The sequence below is a fragment of the Aegilops tauschii genome, chromosome 7 (genome assembly GCF_002575655.3).
Source record: "Aegilops tauschii subsp. strangulata cultivar AL8/78 chromosome 7, Aet v6.0, whole genome shotgun sequence".
In the NCBI taxonomy this organism is placed as follows: domain Eukaryota; kingdom Viridiplantae; phylum Streptophyta; class Magnoliopsida; order Poales; family Poaceae; genus Aegilops; species Aegilops tauschii.
Window position 1 is genome coordinate 336,431,297 of NC_053041.3, and position 14,715 is coordinate 336,446,011.

Below are 14,715 nucleotides of genomic sequence, written 5' to 3' on the forward strand. Positions count from 1 at the left end.
CACTTGCACTAGAGTCAATAATCTAGTTACATTGTGATGAATCGAACACCCATTGCGTCCTGGTGTTGATCATGTTTTGCCCTAGGGAGAGGTTTAGTCAACGGATCTGCTACATTCAGGTCCGTATGTACTTTACAAATATCTATGTCTCCATTTTGAACACTTTCACGAATGGAGTTGAAGCGACGCTTGATATGCCTGGTCTTCCTGTGAAACCTGGGCTCCTTCGCAAGGGCAATAGCTCCAGTGTTGTCACAGAAGAGAGTCATCGGGCCCGACGCATTGGGAATCACCCCTAGGTCGGTAATGAACTCCTTCATCCAGACTGCTTCCTGTGCTGCCTCCGAGGCTGCCATGTATTCCGCTTCACATGTAGATCCCGCCACGACGCTCTGCTTGCAACTGCACCAGCTTACTGCTCCTCTATTCAAAATATACACGTATCCAGTCTGTGACTTCGAGTCATCCAGATCTGTGTCGAAGCTAGCGTCGACGTAACCCTTTACGACGAGCTCTTCGTCACCTCCATAAACGAGAAACATATCCTTAGTCCTTTTCAGGTACTTCAGGATATTCTTGACCGCTGTCCAGTGTTCCTTGCCGGGATTACTTTGGTACCTTCCTACCAAACTTACGGCAAGGTTTACATCAGGTCTGGTACACAGCATGGCATACATAATAGACCCTATGGCCGAGGCATAGGGGATGACACTCATCTCTTCTATATCTTCTGCCGTGGTCGGGCATTGAGCCGTGCTCAATTGCACACCTTGCAATAGAGGCAAGAACCCCTTCTTGGACTGATCCATACTGAACTTCTTCAATATCTTGTCAAGGTATGTACTCTGTGAAAGACCAATGAGGCGTCTTGATCTATCTCTATAGATCTTGATGCCTAATATATAAGCAGCTTCTCCAAGGTCCTTCATTGAAAAACACTTATTCAAATAGGCCTTTATACTTTCCAAGAATTCTATATCATTTCCCATCAATAGTATGTCATCCACATATAATATGAGAAATGCTACAGAGCTCCCACTCACTTTCTTGTAAACACAGGCTTCTCCATAAGTCTGTGTAAACCCAAACGCTTTGATCATCTCATCAAAGCGAATGTTCCAACTCCGAGATGCTTGCACCAGCCCATAGATTGAGCGCTGGAGCTTGCATACTTTGTTAGCATTCTTAGGATCGACAAAACCTTCCGGCTGCATCATATACAACTCTTCCTTAAGGAAGCCGTTAAGGAATGCCGTTTTGACGTCCATCTGCCGTATCTCATAATCATAGTATGCGGCAATTGCTAACATGATTCGGACGGACTTCAGCTTCGCTACGGGTGAGAAAGTCTCATCGTAGTCAACCCCTTGAACTTGTCGATAACCCTTAGCGACAAGTCGAGCTTTGTAGATGGTCACATTACCATCCGCGTCCGTCTTCTTCTTAAAGATCCATTTGTTTTCTATGGCTCGCCGCTCATCGGGCAAGTCAGTCAAAGTCCATACTTTGTTTTCATACATGGATTCTATCTTGGATTTCATGGCTTCTAGCCATTTGTCAGAATCCGGGCCCGCCATCGCTTCTTCATAGTTCGAAGGTTCACCGTTGTCTAACAACATGATTTCAAGGACAGGGTTGCCGTACCACTCTGGTGCGGAACGTGTCCTTGTGGACCTACGAAGTTCAGTGGCAACTTGATCCGAAGCTTCATGATCATCATCATTAACTTCCTCCCCCATCGGTGTAGGCACCACCGGAACATTTTCCCGCGCTGCGCTACTTTCCGACTCGGAAGGGGTGACTATCACCTCATCAAGTTCCACTTTCCTCCCACTCAATTCTTTCGAGAGAAACTCCTTCTCTAGAAAGGACCCGTTCTTGGCAACGAAGATCTTGCCTTCGGATCTGAGGTAGAAGGTGTACCCAATAGTTTCCTTAGGGTATCCTATGAAGACGCATTTTTCCGATTTGGGTTCGAGCTTTTCAGGTTGAAGTTTCTTGACATAAGCATCGCATCCCCAAACTTTTAGAAACGACAGCTTAGGTTTCTTCCCAAACCATAATTCATACGGTGTCGTCTCAACGGATTTAGACGGTGCCCTATTTAAAGTGAATGCGGCAGTCTCTAAAGCATAACCCCAAAATGAGAGCGGTAAATCGGTAAGAGACATCATAGATCGCACCATATCCAATAGAGTGCGATTACGACGTTCGGACACACCATTTCTCTAAGGTGTTCCAGGCGGCGTGAGTTGTGAAACTATTCCACATTTCCTTAAGTGTGTACCAAATTCGTGACTTAAATATTCTCCACCACGATCTGATCGTAAGAATTTTATTTTCCTGTCACGTTGATTCTCGACTTCACTCTGAAATTCCTTGAACTTTTCAAAGGTTTCAGACTTGTGTTTCATTAGGTAGACATACCCATATCTACTTAAGTCATCAGTGAGAGTGAGAACATAACGATATCCTCCGCGAGCCTCAACACTCATTGGACCACACACATCGGTATGTATGATTTCCAATAAGTTGGTTGCTCGCTCCATTGTTCCGGAGAACGAAGTCTTGGTCATCTTACCCATGAGGCATGGTTCGCACGTGTCAAATGATTCGTAATCAAGAGACTCCAAAAGTCCATCTGCATGGAGCTTCTTCATGCGCTTGACACCAATGTGACCAAGGCGGCAGTGCCACAAGTATGTGGGACTATCGTTATCAACTTTACATCTTTTGGTATTCACACTATGAACATGTGTAACATCACGTTCGAGATTCATCAAAAATAAACCATTGACCAGCGGGGCATGACCATAAAACATATCTCTCAAATAAATAGAACAACCATTATTCTCAGATTTAAATGAGTAGCCATCTCGAATTAAACGAGATCCAGATACAATGTTCATGCTCAAAGCTGGCACTAAATAACAATTATTGAGGTTTAAAACTAATCCCGTGGGTAGATGCAGAGGTAGCGTGCCGACGGCGATCACATCGACCTTGGAACCATTCCCGACGCGCATCGTCACCTCGTCCTTTGCCAGTCTCCGTTTATTCCGTAGTTCCTGTTTTGAGTTACAAATATGAGCAACCGCACCGGTATCAAATACCCAGGAGCTACTACGAGTACTGGTAAGGTACACATCAATTACTTGTATATCACATATACCTTGGTGTTGCCGGCCTTCTTCTTGTCCGCTAAATATTTGGGGCAGTTCCGCTTCCAGTGACCACTTCCCTTGCAGTAAAAGCACTCAGTCTCGGGCTTGGGTCCATTCTTTGACTTCTTCCCGGTAACTGGCTTACCGAGCGCGGCAACTCCCTTGCCGTCCTTCTTGAAGTTCTTCTTACCCTTGCCCTTCTTGAACTTAGTGGTTTTATTCACCATCAACACTTGATGTTCTTTTCTGATCTCTACCTCAGCTGATTTCAGCATTGAATATACCTCGGGAATGGTCTTTTCCATCCCCTGCATATTGTAGTTCATCACAAAGCTCTTGTAGCTTGGTGGAAGCGACTGGAGGATTCTGTCAATGACCGCGTCATCCGGGAGATTAACTCCCAGCTGAGACAAGCGGTTGTGCAACCCAGACATTCTGAGTATGTGCTCACTAACAGAACTGTTCTCCTCCATTTTACAGCTGAAGAACTTGTCGGAGACATCATATCTCTCGACCCGGGCATGAGCTTGAAAAACCAGTTTCAGCTCCTCGAACATCTCATATGCTCCATGTTTCTCAAAACGCTTTTGGAGACCCGGTTCTAAGCTGTAAAGCATGCCGCACTGAACGAGGGAGTAATCATCAGCACGCTGCTGCCAAGCGTTCATAACGTCTTGGTTCTCAGGGATTGGTGCTTCACCTAGCGGTGCTTCTAAGACATAATCTTTCTTGGCTGCTATGAGGATGATCCTCAGGTTCCGGACCCAGTCCGTATAGTTGCTGCCATCATCTTTCAGCTTGGTTTTCTCTAGGAACGCGTTGAAATTGAGGACAACGTGGGCCATTTGATCTACAATACATAGTGTAAAGATTTTAGACTAAGTTCATGATAATTAAGTTCATATAATCAAATTATTTAATGAACTCCCACTCAGATGGACATCCCTCGAGTCATCTAAGTGAAACATGATCCGAATTCAACTAGGCCGTGTCCGATCATCACGTGAGACGGACTAGTCAAGATCGGTGAACATCTCCATGTTGATCGTATCTTCTATACGACTCATGCTCGACCTTTCGGTCCTCCGTGTTCCGAGGCCATGTCTGTACATGCTAGGCTCGTCAAGTCAACCTAAGTGTATTGCGTGTGTTCCGAGGCCATGTCTGTACATGCTAGGCTCGTCAACACCCGTTGTATTCGAACGTTAGGATCTATCACACCCGATCATCACATGGTGCTTCGAAACAACGAACCTTCGCAACGGTGCACAGTTAGGGTGAACACTTTCTTGAAATTATTATAAGGGATCATCCTATTTGCTACCGTCGTTCTAAGCAAATAAGATGCAAAAACATGATAAACATCACATGCAATCAAATAGTGACATGATATGGCCAATATCATCATGCTCCTTTGATCTCCATCTTCGGGGCACCATGATCATCTTTGTCACCGGCATGACACCATGATCTCCATCATCATGATCTCCATCATTGTGTCTTCATGAAGTCGTCACGCCAACGATTACTTCTACTTGTATGGCTAACGCGTTTAGCAACAAAGTAAAGTAAATTACATGGCGTTATTCAATGACACGCAGGTCATGCAAAATAATAAAGACAACTCCTATGGCTCCTGCCGGTTGTCATACTCATCGACATGCAAGTCGTGATTCCTATTACAAGAATATGATCAATCTCATACATCACATATATCATTCATCACATCTTCTGGCCATATCACATCACATAGCACTTGCTGCAAAAACAAGTTAGACGTCCTCTAATTGTTGTTGCAAGTTTTTTGCGTGGTTTGTAGGTTTCTAGCAAGAACGTTTCTTACCTACGTATGACCACAATGTGATTTGCCAATTTCTATTTACCCTTCATAAGGACCCTTTTCATCGAATCCGTTCCGACTAAAGTAGGAGAGACAGACACCCGCTAGCCACCTTATGCAACTAGTGCATGTCAGTCGGTGGAACCAGTCTCACGTAAGCGTATGTGTAAGGTCGGTCCGGGCCGCTTCATCCTACAATGCCGCCGAAACAAGAAACGACTAGTAGCGGCAAGAAGAATTGGCAAACTCAACGCCCACAACTGCTTTGTGTTCTACTCGTGCATAGTAACTACGCATAGACCTGGCTCATGATGCCACTGTTGGGAACCGTAGCATAATTTAAAATTTTCCTACGCTCACCAAGATGCATCTATGGAGTCTACTAGCAACGAGGGGAAAGGAGTGGATCTACATACCCTTGTAGATCGCGAGCGGAAGCGTTCCAATGAACGTGGATGACGGAGTCGTACTCGCCGTGATCCAAATCACCGATGACCGAGTGCCGAACGTACGGCACCTCCGCGTTCAACACACGTACGGTGCAGCGACGTCTCCTCCTTCTTGATCCAGCAAGGGGGGAGGAGAGGTTGATGGAGATCCAACAGCACGACGGCGTGGTGGTGGATGTAGCGGGTCTCCGGCAGGGCTTCGCCGAGCTTCTGCGAGAGAGAGAGAGGTGTTGCAGGGGAGGAGGGAGGCGCCCAAGGCTTAGATGTTGCTGCCCTCCCTCCCCCCCACTATATATAGGGCCAAGGGAGAGGGGGGGCGCAGCTTTGCCCCTTCCTCCAAGGAAGGGTGCGGCCAGGGGGGGAGTCCTTCCCCCCCAAGGCACCTCGGAGGTGCCTTCCCCCTTTAGGACTCTCCCCTTTTCCTTATCTCTTGCGCATGGGCCTCTTGGGGCTGGTGCCCTTGGCCCATATAGGCCAAGGCGCACCCCTTACAGCCCATGTGGCCCCCCCGGGGCTGGTGGACCCCCTTGGTGGACCCCCGGACCCCTTTCGGCACTCCCGGTACAATACCGATAAAGTGCGAAACTTTTCCGGCAACCAAAATAAGACTTCCCATATATAAATCTTTACCTCCGGACCATTCCGGAACCTCTCGTGACGTCCGGGATCTCATCCGGGACTCCGAACAACTTTCGGGTTTCCGCATACATATATCTCTACAACCCTAGCGTCACCGGACCTTAAGTGTGTAGACCCTACGGGTTCGGGAGACATGCAGACATGACCGAGACGCCTCTCCGGTCAATAACCAACAGCGGGATCTGGATACCCATGTTGGCTCCCACATGTTCCACGATGATATCATCGGATGAACCACGGTGTCGAGGATTCAATCAATCCGTATGCAATTCCCTTTGTCAATCGGTATGTTACTTGCCCGAGATTCGATCGTCGGTATCCCAATACCTAGTTCAATCTCGTTACCGGCAAGTCTCTTTACTCGTACCGCAATGCATGATCCCGTGACTAACGCCTTAGTCACATTGAGCTCATTATGATGATGCATTACCGAGTGGGCCCAGAGATACCTCTCCGTCACACGGAGTGACAAATCCCAGTCTCGATCCGTGCCAACCCAACAGACACTTTCGGAGATACCCGTAATGCACCTTTATAGTCACCCAGTTACGTTGTGACGTTTGGCACACCCAAAGCACTCCTACGGTATCCGGGAGTTGCACGATCTCATGGTCTAAGGAAAAGATACTTGACATTGGAAAAGCTCTAGCAAACGAAACTACACGATCTTTTATGCTATGCTTAAGTTGGGTCTTGTCCATCACATCATTCTCCTAATGATGTGATCCCGTTATCAATGACATCCAATGTCCATAGTCAGGAAACCATGACTATCTGTTGATCAACGAGCTAGTCAACTAGAGGCTTACCAGGGACAGGTTGTGGTCTATGTATTCACACATGTATTACGATTTCCGGACAATACAATTATAGCATGAATAATAGACTATTATCATGAACACAGAAATATAATAATAACCATTTATTATTGCCTCTAGGGCATATTTCCAACAGCTACATCGTCTCGGGCTCCTAATCACAGAGAAGACATGTAGGCTCGTGGGGCAGGTCATGTCGCGCGAGGCGGTCGGCCGTCCAGCATCGTCCGAGCAGGGCCAGCCAGATGATGAACTTGATGCGAAGCGGCGCCCACGGTCGCCAGGTGATGCGCCAGTGGGGGTCCCCGGTGGATCCAGTGAACAAAGCATGGTAGCACGACCGCGCGATGTAGGAGCCGGAGCGGGACCATCGCCAGGATATCGCGTCCGGCACGTCGGAGAGAGTGACCTGCCACAGGCGTCGCCACAGAGAGACATACTGGATTGCCATCTCGGTGCCTAGAGCGCCCTGGATGTCCGCAACCCAGGCTCGGTCATGGAGGCAGTCGCGTACGGAGAGGGCCTTGCGCCGCCGTTTGGGAACCTTGGCATGGATGAGGGGTGCGATCTCGGTGATGGACTGACCATCGAGCCAGTGGTCCTCCCAGAATTTGCAGGTCCGCCCGTCGCCGATGGACCAGGAGGTGGAGGCTCTGAAGATAGCTTGGACGTCGGGGCAGTGGGGGAGGTGTAGTTGTTGTCAGGGCCGCGAGGCCTCGGTCTTCTGAAGCCAAAGCCAGTGGGTGCGGAGGGAGACGCCTAGGCGCTGGAGGTCGGGGATGCCAAGGCCGCCCAGGGCGATGGGCCGGCAGACCCGGCGCCAACTGACGAGGCAGTGGCCGCTGCTCGCGTTCTTGCGCCCGTACCAGAGGAAGCTACGAAGGAGATGGTTGACCTGCTTGAGGACGGAGCTGTTGAGGGCCAACGCGAGTAGCGTGTGCACCGGCATCGCGGAGAGCACATGTCTACACAGAGCTAGTCGGTCGCCGCGCGACATCAAGGACGCCCACCATGGCGAGAGCCTGCGCTCGAGCTTGTCAAGGAGGGGCTGGAGGGCGGTGGCGCTGATCTTGCGGATGGACAGAGGCAGGCCGAGGTATGTCGTCGGGAACTCCTTGAGCGGGCACGCGAAACTAGAGGTGATCACGGCGTAGTCATCCGGGGAGCATCGTATTGGCGAGGCCGCACATTTGGCGAAGTTGGTGTATATCCTAGAGGCCGCCCCAAAGATGTCAAGCAGATGACGGATGGCGGACAGGTCCTGCCGGTCCGGCCGGCAGAATACGACGACGTCGTCGGCATAAAGAGAGATGCTTGAAGCCATGTGTCGCGAGGTGAGCCGCTGGAGCACGCCGTCGGCCACCGCCTGGCAGAGCAGGTTATTGAGGGTGTCGATGACCATGACGAAAAGCATGGGAGACAGAGGATCGCCCTGCCGGAAGCCGTGGCGGTGGAGGATGGGGGGACCTGGGACGCCATTGACGAGGACGCGTGTGCTAGCCGTGCCGAGCAGAATGCACACCCATTCACACCAACGCCGGCCGAAGCCGAGGTGGCGGAGTGTGTCGAGGAGGAAGGCCCACGAGACGGAGTGAAACGCGCGGGCGATGTCGAGCTTAAGCATGACGCGCGGTTGCTTGAGGTTATGGAGCTGCCGGGCGGTCTGCTGGACGAGCAGAAAATTGTCGTGGGTGCATCATCCCGCGATAAACGCGCTCTGATTGGTGGAGATCATGTCGCCGAGATTCGGCGCAAGGCGGAGAGATAGCACCTTGGTGAATAACTTGGCGAATAAGTGGATCAAGCTGATCGTGCGGTAGTCGGAGAGCGTGGCGGCATCGGGCTTTTTTGGTAGAAGCGTGAGCAGTGCCTCGTTTAGACGTTGGAAGCCGAGGCCATTGAGGGAGTAGAGCTTGTTGAACGCGTCGACAAAGTCTTCCTTGATCGTATGGCAAGATGCGCACAGGAACTCGGACGTGAACCCGGGGGCTCTTCCCTTCGGCATGCATTTGATGGCCTTCCATATTTCCTTCTCGGAGAAAGGGATCTTGAGGTCTTGTAGGTTGAAGGAGCGCGGGTCAATGCCGTCCAAATCGATGGAGGAAGTCCTATCGTGGCCGGAGTCGAGGATGTCAGAGTAGTGGTTGAAACCAGCCTCCGCGATGGCGGCATGGCTGGAGACGGTGGTGTCACCCACTTTTAGTTGATGGATCGTGTTTTTGCGGGAGCGGTGCGCGGCGTGGATGCGGAAGAATGTCGGGTTTGTGTCGCCACCTTTGAGGAAGTTGAACCACGCGCGTTGCCGCGCCAAGTGTAACAGCCTGGATTTCTGCCCTTATCTTTTTCCTTTGATTTTCTTGGATTTCTGGTTTGATTTGCTTTTCCATGGCGATGTGGTTCTAAAACTTGGGAAGATCATATCTTCCTAGGTTTTATAGTGGCTTGTCACCCTCATCATCATTCCAAGATCATGTCATTTCCACCCTTGGCCTAACCCAAATATTCTTTTTCCAAGGAATATTCCTTTTCTATTTGAGGAATAATTCTTTTTGCCCTAGGTTGTGAAGCAACCTATATTTCTGTCACTCCCAAAATTCCTAAATGATTCTAATAAATTGTTTGGGTCATATCTTCCTCAAATATGGAAAAATATTTCATTGGCCATGTTTTCCATCATGCTCAATTAATTCCCTTTCTATTCTGTCCTGAATGGCAGTTTGTGAAGCAAGTGACATTTATCTTTGCCCAATTCAACCCAAACTTCTTGGACACCTTTTCCTGTCCATATCATTGCCCCATGCCAAAATTCAACTCAATTTGCCTAGTAAATATTTCTCAGCAATTTTCCAAAGTTTCTGTCCAGGAAGAAACTTTGTGAAGGAGCTATATTCTAGGCATATCCAAATGAGTTGAAATTTTGCAAGGTCCTTCATATGATCAAATCATGACTCTCCACCAAATTTGAGCTCATGTAACTCATCTATGTGAACCCAGCTCCAAATCTTAGTTTCTGGTCAGATTTTCAGTTTGTGAAGCAGCTATATTTTATATTGCTTCATTTAAGCTGAAAGTTTTCCAGGGCATTCTTCCATCCAGATAAACTCCCTCCACCAAAATTTGGCTCAATCCATTACACCATTTGCCCTATGCAATTTTTCCAAGTTTCTGTCCAGAATGAAGCTTTGTGAAGCAAGTGCCACTTTGGTATTTTCAAAGGGCATGAAACTTCTACAGCAGCTTCATATCATCAAATAACCACCAAATTTCAGCTCATAACAATCAAGTATGTGAGTGCCACTTCATAATGTTCAATTCTGCCCATTATGGTGGTTTCTACAGCAACCCTCATCTAAACCTCTTCTCTTAGTCTGATTTTTGGTGATCAGCATCACCTTAGTGTGGGATCATCACCAGACAAATTATTTACCACGTTACCAAGCTGGTGTCACCACAGCAAGTTACAAACACCTTCCTTTTGATTTACTTTGGAGCTAAGTGCAAATCTCTTCTTTGCCCCTGGACCGATATATTTCCTCATTTTGACTAAGGGCACGACGGTCTATCTACTAGACAAGGTCGGCCGGGCCAAAACCCGGAGTTTGCTCGAGTGCATGTGGTGATCACGCTGATGTCATGCCTAATTGCGTGCTCTGGCTTGTTCTTGCCCCAGTGCTCATCTCCTCCCTCCTCGTCTCGACGTCCAACCATGTCTTGGAGCTTCCCCGTGATCGACTGCATCTCACTGCGTCGCTGCCTCGTCGTGGTTCGCCTTAAATGCGCCGCTAGAACAATGCCCGTGCCATGCCCAGCCTCTGTCCACCATTAGAGCACTGCACAAGCTCGCTAGCGTTGCTCTAGAGCCCTCCCCTCGGCTATATAAGCGTGCCCCGAGCCCTCCCGCAACTCACTCACTCCTCCCCCGCCTCTTTTGCCCACCGGAGCAGCTCTCCCTCGCCGTTTCTTCCTCGGATCGCCGTGACCTCGCCGGAGTTGGTCTCGATTCCGACCACCACATCGGTCCTCTCCTCCTCCCGAGCTGTCCACCAGAGCCTCCTCATCCACGTGGTTCGCCCCACCACCTCGTCCCTCGCCGGAGTCCACCCTGGACGCGTGCCCCACGCACGGCCGTCGCCTCCGTCTCTCGGCCGTCTCTTCGTCCGGTCAACCCGAGCATCCTCGCTCCGCTCCACCACCTCCACCGTCCTCCCCTCATCCCCGCGAGCCTCCCCGACCCCTCAGCCCTCGCCGGAGTGCCCTGCTCCGACGAGCACCTCCACCACCGGCCGCCCCTGCCTCCTCTCGGGCCCCCCTCTGCCCCGCGCCCTCCACTCCTCCCCGGCGGTCGCCGTTCCTCTGAACGGGTGCGGCGTAGCCCTGCGGTCCCGCCGGTGCCCTCGGCCGGGCCGGGGATCGCCGGAGCTGGCCGGCCCCTTGGCCGTTTCCCTCCTCTGCTTCCGGTCTGTTCCGCTCGGGAACGAACAGGAGCGAGGGGAGGAGGAAGACGACGCCTTGCCAGCTGGCCAGGAGGGCCCCCCCTCTCCAACGGACCCCACCCATAAGTGAGCCACCACCATATCCACTCGGATAAGTGGAAACGTTTTCTTGAAATACGTTTTCTCAGCTCTGAAAACGTATTTCTTTTCTTCTCTGGACAGAATATATTTTCTTTTCTGGAAAACGTGTTTCTCTCTACTGCGGGGTCAATTGTGTTTTCCTTTTCAGAAAACGTATTAGGCCCGAAGGTGCGTTCAGTTTTTCCTCGAGGGGCCTGTTTGCTGGAAAAAAAATCACCGATAGGTCCCTGATCTTCTACACCTCATAACTCCGCAACCGTAACTCCGATTGAGGTGAAACCAACGCTCACTTCTTCATCTCGTCGAACTCTTTCTGTTGGTACCATTTTCATAAAGTGTTCACACTGTGAAAATGACCATATTACCCTTGCCTCTAATCAGCCCCCTCCGAGAGAGAACCGTCCGACGTTTCGTTCCGCGGCTTCACCGCACTTCTTCCCAGAGTCTCCGTCACCCCAGGCAAGCCACAACAACCACTTGCATGATAGTCATGCAGTAGCCATGGTTTTCAACTTGAATATTTAATAAATGTTTGCTTGTTTTGATACAGTTATCGTTGTTTCGGTGATACTTATAGATCTGTGTTTACTTTCATGCTATGCGCTTCTGCATCTTGTTATCTTGCACTTATTGCTAGTGTTATTGTTATATGTCATGCTTGATAGTAGTAGCAGTGTGTTCATTCGGATGCATATTTATGAACTATTATCTAGTGTTGTTGCTATGCATGTTACTTTGTATCCTACTGGTTATATGCTTACTTGGTAGTATTCTAGATGAGTTCTTGCATCTTATTTATTTATGATGCTAGTGGTCATGATATGCTCATGTGTAATGTTATGCCTGTCAGCTTACCATGCACATTTGGTTAATGTTTCATGAATATGTTGCACCTCCATGCTTATGTTGATTTATGTTCATGCATTGTTGATGCATCATGTTATTTTCATATGACTCAGCTCCTTGCATTCAAGTTTAACCGGACTTAATTGAACTTGAACAACTGTTGGCTGAGTCATGGTGCCACTATATCGAGCTGACCAGTGCAACCACACTTACCTTTATGGGAGGGTCCTAACTGGGTCTATTGTCGTGCCTCTCGCCGGTATCTCCAACGAGGGAAGGTTATGGGCGCACGCTACCCTGATCAGGTAGGCGGACATAAGCCTTGTGTGCCCGTAGTTGTTGTTAGGCGCCTTTTGTCCCCGTTTGGGACCGTTTATGTTTTTGCCACGACGGTGGCCGTTGGTGCCTTTGGTAGGCACGGGGCCACCCAGGACTGAACCCTGAGGGGGTGTTGGTCGGAGTGGCCGGGAGAGTGTCATGGCAGTAGGACGGTTTTGTCGGAACGCCGTTGGTCCACCCGAATGGGACTGCGAGGCCATGGGTTCCGTGGTGTGGGTACAGTGTGCTAACCTCTGCAGAGTGTGTATTAAATCTATCGATAGCCGTGCCCGTGGATAAGGGCCCAGTTCGTGTCGGTCACACTATGGGTCAGCAGTAATAATAATAACTTGATTAATAACAACCCCGGTTTGATGATGAGATAAGTTGATTCTGTGATCCGTGAATGATCACCGTTTGGTTACGAGGTAACTCGTTGAGCCCAGAGTGGTTCTGTTTGTGATCCGTGAATGATCACCGTGGTATCGAGGATACCAAGTTGATGAATATTTGTGGTATTATGCGAGAGTAAAGGGTAAAGATCAAGCTCCTTGTGGTCATTTAATGATTACTACGGTATTGTTTATACCAAGCTTGATTTGATCCTGAGATGATCATGTAATGTCCGAGGTTGGTAAGTGATGGATATGATGGTTACGAGGTAACCCGAGCAGAATAAGTTGGTGCATGATAATGTCATCATGTTGCATGATAGTGTCATCATGTTTATATGTTCATGCCATGTTCATATTGTTCTAGCGGTATTATGTTCATGCCATGTTATCCTGATGATCTCATGATAACTCCTGCTTAACCTGTAATTGCCATGCCGTTGTTTGTCTTGAATGCTTCTGGTTATTGTGAGCTTGCAAGTACATTCAATGTGCTGACCTAGCGTGTCATGCCAGTTTGCAGGTCGTGCCTGGATTGCTTGCTTGTTGGTGTGGTTCCTGTGTTCGCGAGCTAGGATAAATGTTCCAGCCAGAGTCCCTATGGATTGGAGTCCATCATCAACGTTCGTTGTTCCGCTGCCAGTAGTTGTTCCGCTGCCTCAACTTGTTATGCTGCTTGCATAGAGCAACTGAGGATGGCGTAGTGTCGTCGTGCCGATGTTATTCATTGTAATATCGGAGACCTTGTATTCATATTCGTGTAATAATAGAAAGCTGGTTTGTTCTATGTTAAGCTGTGCCGTATTTCAGAGGACTTCACCTCGATCTCTGGGCTGGAATACGGGGCGTTCCAGTTTCTCTGAGCCGGGGTGCCACATGCTTGGTATCAGAGCAGGTCTGGTTGTAGAGCGTCCTAGTACACTGGAATGTTAGAAAAGGGTAGTATAGGGTCTGGTTGTTGCCCTTACTTGCTGCATTTGATTGTTGCATTTGTTTGCCGCATATAGTCTTATCTCGGTTACCCTAACCCCTGTTTCATGCGTAGATGGCGGTCAACTTCCATGGGTATAGTGCCATCCCCATAGCTCCCGGTGTTGTTCCTATTGCGTTCAGTCCCACTCCTGCACCTCTCAGCTTTGCCACCCTCCTTGGCGATATGTGGCATAGCATTTATCCTCTCGGTGATCCACCTCATTATCAAGTATTCCAGTCTCCTGCTGGAGGAAGAATCCTGGAGTATGTTGCTCATGTCCATTTGTCAACCCTGATTCCTGTTGGTAAGCGCACCTACAGTTTCCACGGTGGTTACAGCGCTACTCCCGAGCATGCCGTCCAGCTTGCTGCAATGGCAGCAATCACCGGTCTTCGTCATCAAGAGAGCATGGTGCAAGAGAACCGTGCTTATCAATATTACCCCACCATCGTCGAGAATCCTTGGCGGATCCAGTTTCCGTCTGTCGACCCTCAAGATGACCCGACTATCCTCACCATATCCCGTTACATGACAGCCGAGTGTCTTCTTATTTCCGAGTTAGTCCGAGACGCCATTCGAGCCAGGAGATCGCTTGGTGCTTTCCTACCTCAGTCTCCGCCAGTTTCTCCAACCCCTCCGCCTCGTCCATCCGGAGTTTCGGAGTCAGCAGTTCCACTCGCTACTCCCTTAGCTTCCTCGTTA

At 49.4% G+C, this 14,715-nt stretch overlaps 1 long non-coding RNA gene across 1 annotated transcript; it reads left to right on the forward strand.

Moving 5' to 3' along the window:
• Positions 1-10,289: 10,289 nt before the first annotated feature.
• On the forward strand, positions 10,290-13,827 carry LOC120968900 (uncharacterized). The gene is made up of 4 exons (XR_012190188.1): positions 10,290-11,469; positions 11,633-11,757; positions 11,866-11,943; positions 13,557-13,827. It is a non-coding gene; the product is annotated as an uncharacterized lncRNA (long non-coding RNA).
• The last annotated feature ends 888 nt before the right edge of the window (positions 13,828-14,715 follow it).